Source organism: Lithobates pipiens, unplaced genomic scaffold (assembly GCF_037356315.1).
Source record: "Lithobates pipiens isolate NorthernLeopardFrog02 unplaced genomic scaffold, aLitPip1_a1.2 Scaffold_37, whole genome shotgun sequence".
Taxonomy (NCBI): Eukaryota; Metazoa; Chordata; class Amphibia; order Anura; family Ranidae; genus Lithobates; species Lithobates pipiens.
In genome coordinates this window covers 17,673,090-17,688,063 of record NW_027507825.1, presented here as the reverse complement: position 1 = coordinate 17,688,063, position 14,974 = coordinate 17,673,090, and the positions used below count along the sequence as shown (strand labels likewise).

Here is a 14,974-nt window from a genome sequence, read left to right as displayed (position 1 = left end):
CACATCCCAGCTTTGTGCAGCTACATCTTACTGCAGGCCATTCCTGGTGTACCTATTCAAATACATTACAAATAAATCAAATACAGTATGTCTGGAAGGCCAACAAGGAGAGGCAGATGCTCGCAGGCCACTAAAAGAGGGCAAGCAGGCTCTGTGTCTACAGCCAACATTTCTGGTCGTTGACACGGTGCATCTTCAACACATGGCTGTAGGTCACACTTGTCCTTTTTTTCTGCAGCTGGCCGTGTTGAGCCACAACATGCAGAAGAGTTGGTAGAGTGGATGACCAAGCCATCCTTATTCTCCTCATCCTCTGTCACCCAGGCTCAGAGTACTTTGGCTGCCAATGCAGCTGCCAAAGCAGCCTCTTTCATCGGTTCAATGTCATCAGTCACTCCTTCCCTAGCCCCACCATCATACCCTGAGGAGTCCCCCGAACTGTTTGACCACAGTGTTGGGTACATGCTGCAGGAGGATGTGCAGCGTTTTGAAGGCTCCGATGATGGTACCCAGATTGAGGAAGGCAGTAACGTGAGCCCAGAGAGAGGGGGTGCCCAAGGAGGACGACAAATTGGCAGCCATGTTCCCCCAGCTGCAGCATACTGCCAGGTTTGCTCCAGTGACGAGGATGGAAAGGATAATGAGGTCACTGACTCTACGTGGGTGCCTGATAGAGAGGAGGAGGAGGAGGCACATCTTCAATGAAGCAGTATGCTCTCTAGGGGCCAGCTTAAGGGCAGCCAACCGACTGCATCAAACCGCAGAGCTCCACATGTGCAGGGTGCTGCTGACATTTTTTCCAAAAGTTCTTTGGTGTGGGCCTTTTTTGTTCAATTTTTTAGTCTGCAGTCCCAAGGTCTGATCGGTTCCAGCAACCATCGCCAGTGTCTGATTTAGATGGTGCAGGAATACCTAGAGGCAAGACCAGACTTGGAGACCTTTCCAACTAAAAATCCTGGGTCTTGAGGATGGATCACTGGCCAGAGCTTGCACAGTATGCAATTGAGCTACTGGTCTGTCCTGTATGCAGCGTTCTTTCGGAACGCACATTCAGTGCTGCTGGAGGCTTTGTAACCGCGGTCACAGAGTGCGCCTGTCCACCGACTCGGTTGATTGTCTCACCTTCATAAACATGAATCAGTCTTGGATCACCAGCTACCAAGCACCTGATGCTGATGTTCCTCCTCAATGTTCATGTTGATAGCTTGTAAGAACATTTTTGGCACCACCACCAGTGGCTACGGCCCAATTTTTCTGTCCCTGTTTAACAGGGGCATGTAATTACAATTTTTGCTGCAATATTTTGCAGCGGGGCTTGTTCCTGCGCTCAGCTAGAGTATCCGTGAGGGGTTGCAGTGTTGTGGCACCAGCACCAGTGCCTAAAACCCAGTTTTTCTGCCCCTGTTCAACAGAAGCGTGTAATTACAATTCTTTATATAATATTTCACAACAAGGCCCGTTCCAGCACCCACCAAGAGTAACTGGGAGGGCTTACAGTGTTCTGGTACTACCATCACCTAAGGCCCAAATTTCTGCAGCATATAAAGGGCAGGCCCCTTCTTTCAAACATCCGACTTACAAATGATTCCTACTTACAAACGGAGGGAGACAACAGGAAGTGAGAGGAAATTTACCCCTAGGAAGGGAAATTCTCCCCTGTAAGAGTTAATATGGGAAAAATGTGTCTCCTCCACTGATGCTTTAATCACCAATACTTGTTTCCCTAAAAAACCCAAATGCTCTAAATCCAATTGTCTTTGGGACAGAAAGTGAGGTGAAATCTTCTGAATAGGAGCACAGACAGCAAAACAAATGTTTGGGCAGGACCCGGGTCCCCAAACCCCTTTTAGGACAATAACTTGAATATTAGCCTTTAAAATTTGCACTTTTGATTTCTCACGTTCGAGTCCCATAGACGTTAATGGTGTTCGAGAGTTCGCGCAAACTTTCGGTCTGTTCGCATGTTCTGGATGTGAACCGAATCGGCTCATACCTAGTCATAATCATCAAAATATTAAAAGAAAGAAATGCTTGAAATATATCACTCTGTGGGTAATGAATCTATGTAATAGGATTTTTATATACAGCTTACCTGTAAAATCCTTTTCTTGAGAGTACATCACGGGACACAGGAGCTCATTACATAGTGGGTTATATAGGCACCTCTGGTGATTGGACACTGGTTAACCCCAATTAAGGAGAGTTCCTCCCCTATATAACCCCTTCCATATGGGAGGCACCTCAGTTTTGTAGCAAACTAATAGGAAACCACGTAAAACCCAAGAGGGTTTGTCCCGTGATGTACTCAAGAAAAGGATTTTACAGGTAAGCTGTATATAAAAACGCCTAAAAGATGGACGTTTGTTCCTTTTGACTGGAAGGAGAGTAGATTTACCCCCTCAAATTTTTTGGACGAATTTGTCTAATTCTTCTCCAAACAAACATTCCCCTTTAAACAGGAACCCAATCAAATGCTTCTTGCATGATAGCTCGGCTGCCCAATTCTTTAGCCACAGGGCCCTTCGCATGTGTACCAACAGGAGAGACAAACGAGATGCCTGTTGGACAGAGTCCAAAATCGCATCAATCATAAAACACAGAATTTGAGGTATTTCTGCATAATTCTCCACTTCCTCACTGGGAAGGAGGCCAAGCATCTGCTTAACCTGTTCCTTGAGGAACTGACACAACCCCACGGCTGCGACTGTAGGTTGCACTACAGCGCCAGTCATGGAAAAAGGAGGCTTTTAATAAGGTTTCCAACCTCTTATCAGTTGGATCTTTAAATACCTGAGCATTATCCAACGGACAGGTCAGGTTTTTATTCACGCAAGAAACAGCCGCATCGACAGATGGGACCCCCCATTTCTTGGTGAAACTTTCCTCCAGAGGATAATGCACAGAAAACCTTTTAGGAGGAGTAAACAGTTTATCGGGATGTCCCCAATCCCGAAACATGAATTTATCCATTAAGGGATGAATTGGGAAGGAAAAAGCAGTCTGTGGGACATTCCTGACTCCTAGGGAAGAAACAGAGGATGTAGCGACTTCAGCAGCAGGCATTCTGAATGTTGGACGCACCAATTCAGTATAATACTGCACCTGCTTTCTGAGCGCCTGGGAGGAGGGGACTATCTCCTCTTCCTCCGACTGCTCAAGATCCCTGTCCCAAGATAGGGATCTCTCCTCATTGTCAGAAGAACCATCTGAAAGAGGAATCTCAGCAGAGGGAGGGGATCTACCCCTTTTCCTGCGATCTTTCAGGGAAGCAGAAATAAAATTCATGATTCTCCCTTCAAAACCCTCAAATGTAGCCCTAAGGGAGTCCTCAGTGACATATACCGGGGCTGAAACATTAGGAGAGGCTGCAAAACCTGACAGGGGCACTGACTCATCCTGTGAGGCTGGCTCCAGTCTTGCAGGGGGGGGGGGGGGGTGGTAACTTACAGGCATTTTTAGAACCCCTGGACCTAGGCGGTGATTTACCAGTGCTCTTGTTACCTCCCCCTGAGACCCTCTTATGAGGAGACATAGTCCTAAGCTACAAGCAGAGGTACTAGTACAAAGTGCAATCACTGTTGTGCTAAAAGTCTCACAATAAAATATATATGTTTAAACTGCACAACCTGATGCTGAGCAGGTGTCTAAGGTTTGCCTGGATCCAATCCCCTGGGATGCTTACTGCCCACAGCTCCTGTGTCTCTCACTTACAGCCCCCTGACGCTCTGGGCTTTTAAAACTGCTGCCTGGCGCCTGCGCAGTACAGCGCCGTGCACACCAACGTTCACGGCTCACAACCACACTCCCCCCTCCTCCATTAGCCCAGGAGCGCGCTCGCGCGTGTGCACGAGGACCACCGGAATCCAGTGGGGGGGGGGGGGGAGGAATCTCAGAGCTGCGTGGGACCCCTGTATTACCTTATTGTGGCAGGGACTGCAGTAGAGACGTGAGACCTCTGGAAAACCAGGCTTCACTGAGCGTGTGCACTGAAAGGCATGTAAGTATGCATCAGGCTGCTCTTACTCCCGACCCCTTACCAGTGAGGAGAAAAAAAAAAAGCCGATCACCGGCGGCCGCGAGAGGGACTTCAGTCCCGATCACGGCCAGCTCATCAGTGCCCATCTGCCCCCTGCCAGTGCCACCTAAAATATAGCAAAAAGTGCAACCCATCAGTGCCCATAGTGCCACCCAGTGCCACCCATCAGTGCCCACAATCTGCCTCGCACATAAAGTGCTGCACCTAAGTGCCACATATCCGTGCCCATCAGTGTCATGTACCAGTGCCCATCAGTGACGCCTATCAGAGCCACCCATCAGAGCCACCCATCAGAGCCACCCATCAGAGCCACCCATCAGAGCCACCCATCAGAGCCACCCATCAGAGCCCATCAGTCCCATCTATCAGTGGTACCCATCAATGCCCATCCGTGCCCATCTTATCTGTGCCCATCAGTGCTGCCTTATCTGTGCCCATCGTACCACCTTATCTGTGCCTATCAGTGCCCACCAGCTCCGCCTATCAGTGCCCACCAGCTCCGCCTCATCCGCGCAATTCAATAAAGGAGAAAAATTACCCGTTTGCAAAATTTTATAACAAACTATTAAACATGATTTATTTTTATTTTTTTATTTTGCATCTTTTTTTTGTTTGTTTAGCAAAAAATAAAACTCCCAGCTGTAATTAAATACCACCAAAATAAAGCTCCATTTGTGGTAAAAAAAAATGCTAAAAATTTAATTTGGGTACGGTGTTGTATGACCGCGCAATTGTCATTCAAAGTGCATCAGCGCTGAAAATTGGTCTGGGCAGGAGGGGGGTTTAAGTGCCCAGTAAGCAAGTGGTTAAACAAAAAAAAAAAAAAAAAATCCGGCAATTCTTGTTAATGAGAAAAAGGTGGTGCTGGTTACGCATAGGACCTGTTAACCGGAAGGGATGACGTGTTATGATCCTTTGGAGAGGGGATTGCTGTGTCTTGTTCAGCTCAGCTGTGTGTGATCCCTCCTCTACACAGCAGCCAAGAGACTGATAATAATAACAGCTCACTACAGGATTTCACATACATCTCCAGGAGCAAAGCTGCCAACATATACAGGACTCCCAGGCATTTCCCTACAGGAACACGCTCCGGAATCCGATCGCCATCAAGGTATCGTAAACAAAATTTGAGGAATTATAATTCCTCTTTACCTTACTTTCTTAAAAATGGACTGCAGATTTTATTTAAAAACAAAACTTCTTAGTTGCAGGCTTTATCTCCTGTGTAGCTACACCACTAAACCAGTACTGGCAATGGAGCCTGCCATCGTGCAACTTGAAAATGCAAGTTTACTGGCTGCCTGGGCAACTGCTGCCAATTTTAAGCTACAGAAGGATTTTATTTTTTCTGAGCCCCCCTCGAGGGTAATTGCATCATCTCCTGGATCAAATTCCGCTACTGTATCCCTATGTGAGCTTTTTTCGGAGTTATAACTTTGCATATTATTAATTACAAAAATACCATCCAACTCCTTTAGCAAATATGTGCCAGCTCAAAAGTGGAGGAATTCATTGGCTTGATCTTGTAAATCTCTCAGCAAATGAGCATGGAGTAGGAGGTGAGGGGTTTGGTGGGCACAGAGAAGGAAAGCGTTATACAACTTATACTTTATTTTATTTTTATTTTTTTACAACCTTTATGCTTTTGCTGTAAGAGCGCTTTCTCACTGGGGCGCTTTGTAGGCGCTACAGTGCTAAAAATAGCGCCTGCAGTGCGCCCTGCTGTGTCTCCAGTGTGAAAGCCCCGAGGGATCTCACACTGGAGCGGTGCGCTGGCAGGACGGTAAAAAAAGTCCTGCTAGCAGCATCTTTGGAGCGGTGAAAGGAGCTTCTTTTATGTTTTTGCTGTAAGACCGCTTTCTCACTGGGGTGCTTTGCAGGCGCTACAAATAGCGCCCTGGAAGAGCCGCTGCTGTGTCTCCAGTGTGAAACCCTGAGGGTAAAAAAAGTCCTGCAAGACGCATCTTTGGAGCGGTGTATACACCACTCCTCCATCGCTACTGCCCATTGAAATTAATTGGGCCGCGCGGCTATACCATTGGCATAGTGATGCTGCAGCGGCGCTTTGCGGTGGTTTTAACCCTTTCTCTGCCACTAGCACGGGGGGGGGGGGGGGTAAAAGCGCCCCACTAGCGACCGAAAAGCGCTGCAAAATTAGCAGAAAACCACCGCTAAAAAAATAGCAGCGTTTTACCGCCGACACCGCCCCAGTGTGAAACGGTTGAAGGCATCCTTTCTTAAAGTGATTATAAAATTATACTTATTTTATAAGCAGCTGATGTTGTCATGTACTGTATTCCTTGGGATGAGAAGTTCTTTGATTGACATTTGAACATAAAAAAGGTCTGACTGCTAAATATTTAGGGTCCAATCACACCAGGGGAGACGGGACTGCGTTGGGCGGCTATTCCAGCACAGTCCCACCGCACCTTCACCGCAAAACAAGGCGCAATTAAGGGAGATTTACTAAAACTGGTGCAGCTGTGCATAGTAACCAATCAGCTTCTAAGTTCAGCTTGTTTAATTAAGCTTTGACAGAGTCCATTCACACAGGAGCAACTTTGGATCCGACTTGAAGTCGTCCCAAGTTGCCTCAAGTCGCGCAACATTTAAAAATCAATGTAAGTGAATGGAGCCGTCTTAATGTACACTACTGAAGTCGCTCCGACTTCAGAAAAGGTTCCTGTACTACTTCAATCCGACTTCTAGGCAACTTGTACCCATTGATTTCAATGGAAGTTGCCTCCAAGTCGGATCCCCTGTCTTAGGGCCGGTTCACACTGCGAGCCGCGGCGAGGCGTCTCCGACTTCCTCGCCGCGACTTGCAGGGGGGGTCAGCGGCGACTTGCAGAGGACTTCTGCATAGAAGTCAATGCAAGTCGCCCCCGAAGTCGCCCCGAAGTAGTACAGGAACCTTTTTTCTGAGTCGGAGCGACTCGAGTCGCTCCTCTCAGAACGGTTCCATTGTACTCAATGGGGACGACTTGCGGGAGCGAGGCGAGGCGAGCCGTGTCGCCTCGCCTCGCGCCGCAGTGTGAACCGGCCCTTAACTGAAGCAACTTTCCAGGAAGTAAAAATCGTTTTCTAGGCAAACCCCTCCCTCCCACAGAGCTGATTATTATGTGATTGGCCACTGGCAAAGTCCCCTCTCCTGGAAGCAACTTCAAGTTGCCTTATAAGTTGCCTCAAGTCGTGCTGCGATTCACACTCAAGTCGTGTCCAAGTTGCCTCCCAAAGTCTCGCTCAAAGTCGTGTTGCCCCTGTGTAAACGGACCCTAAAACCTGGAAGCTGGTTACTAAGCAGAGCTACACCAGATTCTGTGTGCTCCCTAGAACCTTGTCTCAGGCCGGTCCACACCACTGCATGTGTGTGTGCTGAAAAAAAAAAAAAAGTACTGTGTCCACAAAGCAAGACATGGATGAGCGAGGTTGGGATGGAGGACCTTGACTGACCCGCACAGAGCCCTGACCTCAATCCGATAGAACACCTTTGGGATGAATTAGAGCAGAGACTGCAAGCCAGGCCTTCTCGTCCAACATCAGTGCCTGACCTCACAAATGCCCTTCTGGAAGAATGGTCAAACATTCCCATAGACACATCTCCTAAACCTTGTGGACGGCCTTCCCAGAAGAGTTGAAGCTGTTATAGCTGCAAAGGGCAGAGCCAACTGAATATTGAAGCCTACGGCCTGGGATGCCATTAACCAGTCTTCCACACATTAACTGCATCACTTCGTGCAGTAGGTTCTGGGGGGGGGGCTGATTGGACAGAGGAGGGAGCCAATCAGCGGGCCACCCATGATCTTTCTCTAGAGAGGCATAATGCCATTCTGACAGGGGAGAACAGAGATCTTTTGTTCCTGCTAAGCAGGAACCCGGATCTCTGTGTTCCCCCAATCAGAGCAACCCCTACACAGTTAGTAAGCACCCCATAGGGACACACTTAACCCTTTGATCACCCCAGATGTTAACCCCTTCCCAGCCAGTGTCATTAGTACAGTGACAGTGCATATTTTTAGCACTGATCACTGTATTAGTGTTAATCGTCCCCAAAAGTTAGGTGCCCAATTTGTTCGCCACAATGTGGCAGCACTGCGACAGAATAGTAAAAAAATAAATAAATAAAAATATAAATTTGTAGACGCTATAGCTTTTGCACAAACCAATCAATATACACGTATTGTGTAGCAAAATACATATTGGCCTAAATTGATGAAGAAATTTGATGTTTTTCATTTTTTTTTTATTGGATATGTATTATAGCAGAAATTAAAAAGAACAAAAAAAAAAAAAAAAGAAATTAAAAAGAACAAAAAAAAAAAAAAGAAATTAAAAAGAAATGTATTTATTATTTTATTTGTGTACAGCGTTGCACGACCGCATGCGCCGTAGACAGCGGCGCGCAGGCGCACTGAGCGCGGCAGTTCCAAGAATGGAGCTGCCGCATTTGTCGACTCCCGTGCGCATGCGTGGGAGTGACGTCATCGCGGCTTCGCCGAATGACAGCGGCGGAGCTGCGAGATGCCACCAGCAAGATGGATGCGGCGGACTACAGGGGACAGCGGTGACTTCGCTGGCTCCTGTGTCAGGTAAGTGACAAATAATGGACTACTATGTGATGCGATGCGATGCATAGTAGTCCATTATGCTTTACCTTTGCAGGGAAAAAAAGAGGAAGTAAACTCATCAGGGTTTACTTCCTCTTTAAAGCGGAAGTAAACCCATCCATAAAACCGTTTCATTTCCGGGGCATGCGGGAAATGCAACACTCCCATTGGTTATGCTCTCAATCAAACTGTTAAAACCATCCAATGGCTGGTGTCATGACTGATCACATGTGCAGCACCATGGTAGTTTTATATTAAACAGAGGCAAAGATGGCAGCTTTCTTGGCTGAAAACGATAGTGGGGTTTACTTACACTTTAATCTAGGCTTACCTGTCTGTAGATGAAGGTGGTAGTAAAAGGTTTTACAACCAATTTAAGTGGGAGAATGAGAATCCGCTGCTGTGGAAAGGGTACTGTTTTAATCAAGCTAAATCATATATTATGCTATATGTTATAATATAATAACTTATTATTGATCTATACACGTTATTGGAAGTTATAACTTCAAAACGTCAGTAATTTGTCCGTTAAGTACAGTTTTTGAAAATATAGTAAATTACCTTGAAAACAATATATAATAATTATTTATATATTACTTATGGTAATTAACCCCTTGCCACCCAGACCAATGCTGACACTTCTCCTACATGTAACAATAATCATAATTTATTTATTTTTACTAGAAAGTTACTCAGAACCCCCAAACATTATACACACACACACACACACACACACACACACGTTTTAGCAGACACCCTAGGGAATAAAATGGTGGTGGTTGCAACTTTTTATGTTACATGGTATTTGTGCAGCAATTTTTTTCTTCTTATATTCATGAAAAACACACAACACTAAAGATAACCTATTTTTTATTTGATTTTTTGTATAATATGAAAGATGTTACGCCAAGTACATAGATACTTAACATGTCACGCTTTAAAATTGCGCAAGCTCGTGGCATGGCGCAAAAATTTCAGTACTTAGTAAAAATCTCCATGGACGACACTTTAAAATTTTTTACAGATGGATTACAACACTTAGCCCCTGTACACACGGTTGGACATTCTGCCAACCAAATCCGTCGGATTTTGTCCGTTGGATTTTGCCTGTTGGATCTTGTCCGAAACTGTTGCATACACACGGTCGGACCAAGTTGTCGAAAAATCCGATCATTCAGAACGTGATGACGTAATTTCATTACGATGGGACTACGTTCAGGCTAGTAGCCAATAGATTTGATATAAGAATTTGATCTGAGCATGCGTGGCACTTGGTCCGATCAAAATTCTGTACACATGATTGGAGTATGTCCGATCGAACCAGTTGGTCGGAAAATATTTCCAACATGTTGGAAAATTGGGTCCGACGGAGATTCCGACGGAATCAGTCCGATGCATACCACACACAGTCGGATTATCCGACAACACGGTCTGATAGGACACATTCCGACGGATTCTCTGACCGTGTGTACAAGGGCTTAGAGTTACAGAGGAGGTCAAATAATAGAATTATTGCTCTTCTTCTAACGTTCCTGGCGTATGTAACCTGTGTGTATCTGGCTTTGATACTAGCCAGATTTTCACCAGCCACTGACCTCACCGCACGTCCCTGCAATATAGTGTATGTAACTATGAAATGTCGCACACGGGGATATTTACTAAAACTGGAGCGCTCAGAATCTGGTGCAGCTGTGCATGGTAGCCAGTGTTAGTTTCAGCGACTAAAACATTTTAGTCGACTAAATGAATCTTATTTTAGTCGACTAAAATACGACCAAAACTAAAATGTCATTTTAATCAAAAGACTAATGCTGCGTACACATGATCAAAATTCCGGACAGAAAAAGACTGATGAGAGCTTTTCATCAGAAAATGCGACCGTGTATACGCTCCATCTGAATTTAGCTGTCCGAATTCCCGCCAGCCAAAAATTGATAGCATGTTCTCAATTTTCCCAACGGAAAAACTTTCCATCGGTAATTCCGATCGTGTGTATGCAATTCCAATGCGCCAAAAATCACGCATGCTTAGATTCAACTACGAGACAGAAGCTATTGAACTTCCTTTTTCTAGTCCCGTCGTACGTGTTGTACGTCACCGCGTTATAAACTATCGGAATTTGATGTGAACGTGTGTAGGCAAGACAGCTTGAGCCGAATTCCGTCGGGAAAACCATCAGAGCTTCTTCCAACGAGAATTGCGATTGTGTGTACGAGGCAGAAGACTAAAACTAAATAGAAATTTGACTTCAAAATTAACCTTGGTCTGTAGTGAATGTTCATACCTCAATGTAATAATAAATAAGATATTAGATTTTTTCACTTTAGCAGTATATAATGAGTTTGCAAATTGTAGAGAAATGTTAACTAATGCATTACAACTGAATTACACCCATTAGATTTTAGACGACTAAAATGTACTGGAAATGTAGTCGACTAAATACGACTAAAACTAAAACAATTGCAGAAGATTTTAATGGGACTAAAATGCCATTTTAGTCCCAAGACTAATGCCACGTACACACGGCCGGACTTTGAGGGACTAGGTCCGACGCTCTTTCCGACGGAGTTCTGACAGACTTTCCGAATGAACAGACTTGGCCACACACACAATCAAACCAAAGTCCGACGGATTCGAACGTGATGACGTACGACTGGACTAGAATAAGGAAGTTCATAGCCAGTAGCTGCCCTAGAGTCGGTTTTTGTCCGTTGGACTGGCATACACACGGATTTCTCGGTCAGGTGGAGTTCCGGTGGAAAAATTTAAAACATGTTCCATTTCTAAAGTCAGCTGGATTTTTGGCAAGCAAAGGTCCGATGGAGCCCACACACGATCGAATTGTCCGACGGACTCGTTCCGTCGGACCTTTGCTGTCAAAAAGTCCGGTCGTGTGTACGCGGCATAAGACTAAAACTGAATTGAAATTTGCTGCTAAAATTAACACTGATAGCAGCCAATCAGCTTCCAACTTCAACTTAGCTTTGAAAATAAGCCCCCCCCCTGTCACCCTGGTGCGACTTGTCATGTGATTTGACAGTTTGAAATCGCATGAAAAGACGCATCCCATTTCCTGCAATTGAACCGTTCATAACGCCGCGTCTCGTGTCACAGCGATTATCAAAAAGGTTTCTGCACTACTTTTTACCGATTTCTATTAAATGCAAATCGCATTGATGTGAAGCTTTGAAATCACACTAAAGTAGTACGATTTCAAAGCCACACCAGACCTAAAGTGTGGAAGCTGAAGTGTTACTAATGTACAGCTGCACCAGGTTTTGCACGCTCCAGTTGTAGTAAATCTCCCCCAAGGGGACACTTCATAAGGTTCTATCAGACGCAGTAACTTGCCCCGTTTCCTGGTCAATCTGACCCCCTCCTCTGTCCATCTACAGTGTAATAAACTTAGCACAGACCTCAGATCCGCATGGGGTATGCACAGCGGTATCCCTCCTCCTGTGCACACGTAAACAGCCGAGGAGGGGAAAGCGGCTTCGGTCCGTTCTGCTGCGTTAGACAGGGAGACAGCCAGGGGCAGAAATGGTAACCCAAACAGCCAGCGAGAGATGCAGATCAGTGTCAGTGGTGCTGTGTTAGCGGTTTCCCTGCTGACAGGTGCCACCCCTCTGGCGGGTGTCATCTGGGTGTGGTGCGCAATACCCGCACCCCCATAACGACGCCACTGTCCAGGAGGCAACCACACTCGTGCTGGAAGGTGAACCTCCGTCCCGGTCTCAAGTTTTTTGCAGACTAATGCTGCGTACACACGATCAGACTATCTGGCGGACTTAGTCCAGTGGACAACCCGATGGACTTTTCGAACGAGGGGACCTGACCGGACTTTTCCGCCGGACTATGGCGGGAGTCCACCGAACTTTTGAAATGAACGGACTTGCCCACACACGGAGAAACGTCCGTTCATTTTGAACGTGGCTCCAGGTAGACGGAACTAGCGAAGGAAGTCATTGTCGCCACCTCCATCGGCGAGATTGACACGTCGCTGGCCCCGTCACCTGGTATGGAGTTAAAGGGGAAACCCTACGCCGAAAAAAAACGCATGGGGGTCCCCCCAAAGTCCACAGCAGACCCTTATCCGAGCACGCAGCCCAGCTGGTCAGAAAATGGGGTGGGGACGAGCGAGCATTAGTGCTGCTGCTACCTGTTACTTCCAGGGTTGTGTCAGACATTATGTCCCCGACCACACACTGTGCTTCCCCCTGCCAGCCGCATTGACTTCCTTTTTTTCCCCCCAAATAGAGCTTTCTTTTGGTGCCATTTGATCACCTCTGCGGTTTTAGTTTTTACACTATAAACAAAAAAAGCGACAATTTTGAAAAAAAAAAAAAAACGCATTTTTTACATTTTACTATAATAAATATCCCCCAAAAATGTATAAAAAATTTTTTTTTCTCTTCTTCAGTTTAGGCGAATGCATATTCTTCTACAGGTTTTTGGTAAAAAAAAAAAAATGCAATGAGCGTTTGGTTTGCGCAAAAGTTATAGCATTTACAAAATAGGGGATAGTTTTATGGCATTTTTTTTTTTTTACTAGTAATGGCGGCAATCTGCGATTTTTATCGTGACTGCGATTATTATGGCGGACACATCGGACATTTTTGACCCATTTATACAGTGATCAGTGCTATACAAATGCACCGATTTCCTGTGTTAATGACACTGGCAGTGAAGGGGTTAACCACTAGGTGGCAGTGAGCCCTGGAGCGCGTTTCTAACTGTGGGGGGCGTGGCTACGTGTGACACATCTCTGATCCCAAGGAGCAGAGATCCGTGACACTGTCACTTGGCAGAATGAGGAGATGCTTGTTTACATTAACATCTCCCCGTTCTTCCTCTCCATGAGACGACCGTGGGTTTCCCCACAGCGATCAAGTCCGCGGGACCCGCAATCAGACTCACAGAGGTCCCGACTGGCACGGTGGCAAATTTAAAGGGATGCACCTGTACGCCCATTTGCCTGTGCGTGCCATTCTGCCAACGTACATCTTCAAAACAATAAAAAAAAAAAAAAAAAAAAAAAAAAAATTTACTTTCTGCTATAAAACGTATCCAATAAAAAAAAAAAAAAAAAAAAAAAAAAAAACACACAATAGTTAAAGGAAGGGTGTTTTTCTAACGGTGCCACATATGGAGTATTGTGTAAAAATCCTGAACCTTAGTGGAAAAGTTCCTTTACTTTTCCTTTTCTTCTTGTACCCTCCAGGTACAGGTTGCCATATGAAGGGGCACAAAGTGTGCCCATTGCGACCCCCTGCACTTGGAGGAAGTGGGAGGGGCCCAAACATAAATGTGTTACAGGCGAGAATGAACTCAAGGAGTTCTAGGACAAACCTAGATCGATTATCAGCACAGCCCCCCCCCCCCCCCCCAAGGATGCCCACACTGGACCACCAGGTATGCCCCCCTAGACCACCAGGGATGCCAATCAGTGCCCATAATGGGCATCACTGATTGCCATGCATTGTTTGGCACTGATTGGCATCCATCCCTACAATAATGTACACTACAATGCCGCCTATCAGTGCCTATCCGTGCCACCTATCAGTGCCTGTGCCACCTATCAGTGACACTTCATTGGTGCCACATGATCGGTGCCCATCAGTGCCGCCTTACCAGTTCCCGTCACTGCAGCCCCATCAATGCCCATTAGTGAAGGAGAAAACTTATTTACAAAGTTTTGTAACTGAAACAAAAAAAAAATCATGTTTTTTTTTTTTTTTTTTTTTTAATTTTCAGTCTTTTTTTATTGGTTTAGCAGAAAAGAAAAATCCCAGAGGCAATCAAATACCACCAAAAGAAAGCTCTATTTGTGGGAACAAAATGATAAAAATGTAGTTTGGGTACAGTGTAGCATGACCGCGCAATTGTCATTCAAAATGCGACAAAATTGGTCTGGGCAGGAGGGTGTATAAGTGCCCCCCAGTATTGAAGTGGTTAAAGTGCTACTAAACCCACAACTGTACAGTCTGTATATGCAGTAAAGCATGCTTGTTATACTCACTGTGGAACCTAAGGGGTTAATCCTCTACATTGTGTAAAAAGGCTGCTTGGTCCTGTATGCACAGATCCTCCACTTTTTTTCACCGACTCCCAAACTTGTCAGGATAAGACAGGGCCTTTGGAGTCAGGCTGCACATGCTCAGTTTGGTGTGTTTTGCTAGAGCATTTTTTTTGTTTTTTCTTGGGAGGGTGCATGTGATCATCACAGGGCCAATCAGCACTGTCCAGACAGAGGGTCAAGAACCCTGCAGCCTTATAGGAAAGCTCAGTGCAGTATGAAAACTCCTTGTACAAGCTTCACCAGGAACTGATG

At 45.7% G+C, this 14,974-nt stretch overlaps 1 pseudogene across 1 annotated transcript in view; it reads left to right on the top strand.

Annotated features, from left to right (window-relative positions):
- Positions 1 to 4,982: 4,982 nt before the first annotated feature.
- LOC143956571 (B2 bradykinin receptor pseudogene) overlaps positions 4,983 to 14,974 on the top strand; it is a 113,050-nt pseudogene continuing 103,058 nt past the window's right edge. Inside the window, exon 1 of the transcript XR_013269955.1 lies at positions 4,983 to 5,147. The product of XR_013269955.1 is annotated as a B2 bradykinin receptor pseudogene (transcript). The remainder of the gene's footprint in view (positions 5,148 to 14,974) is intronic.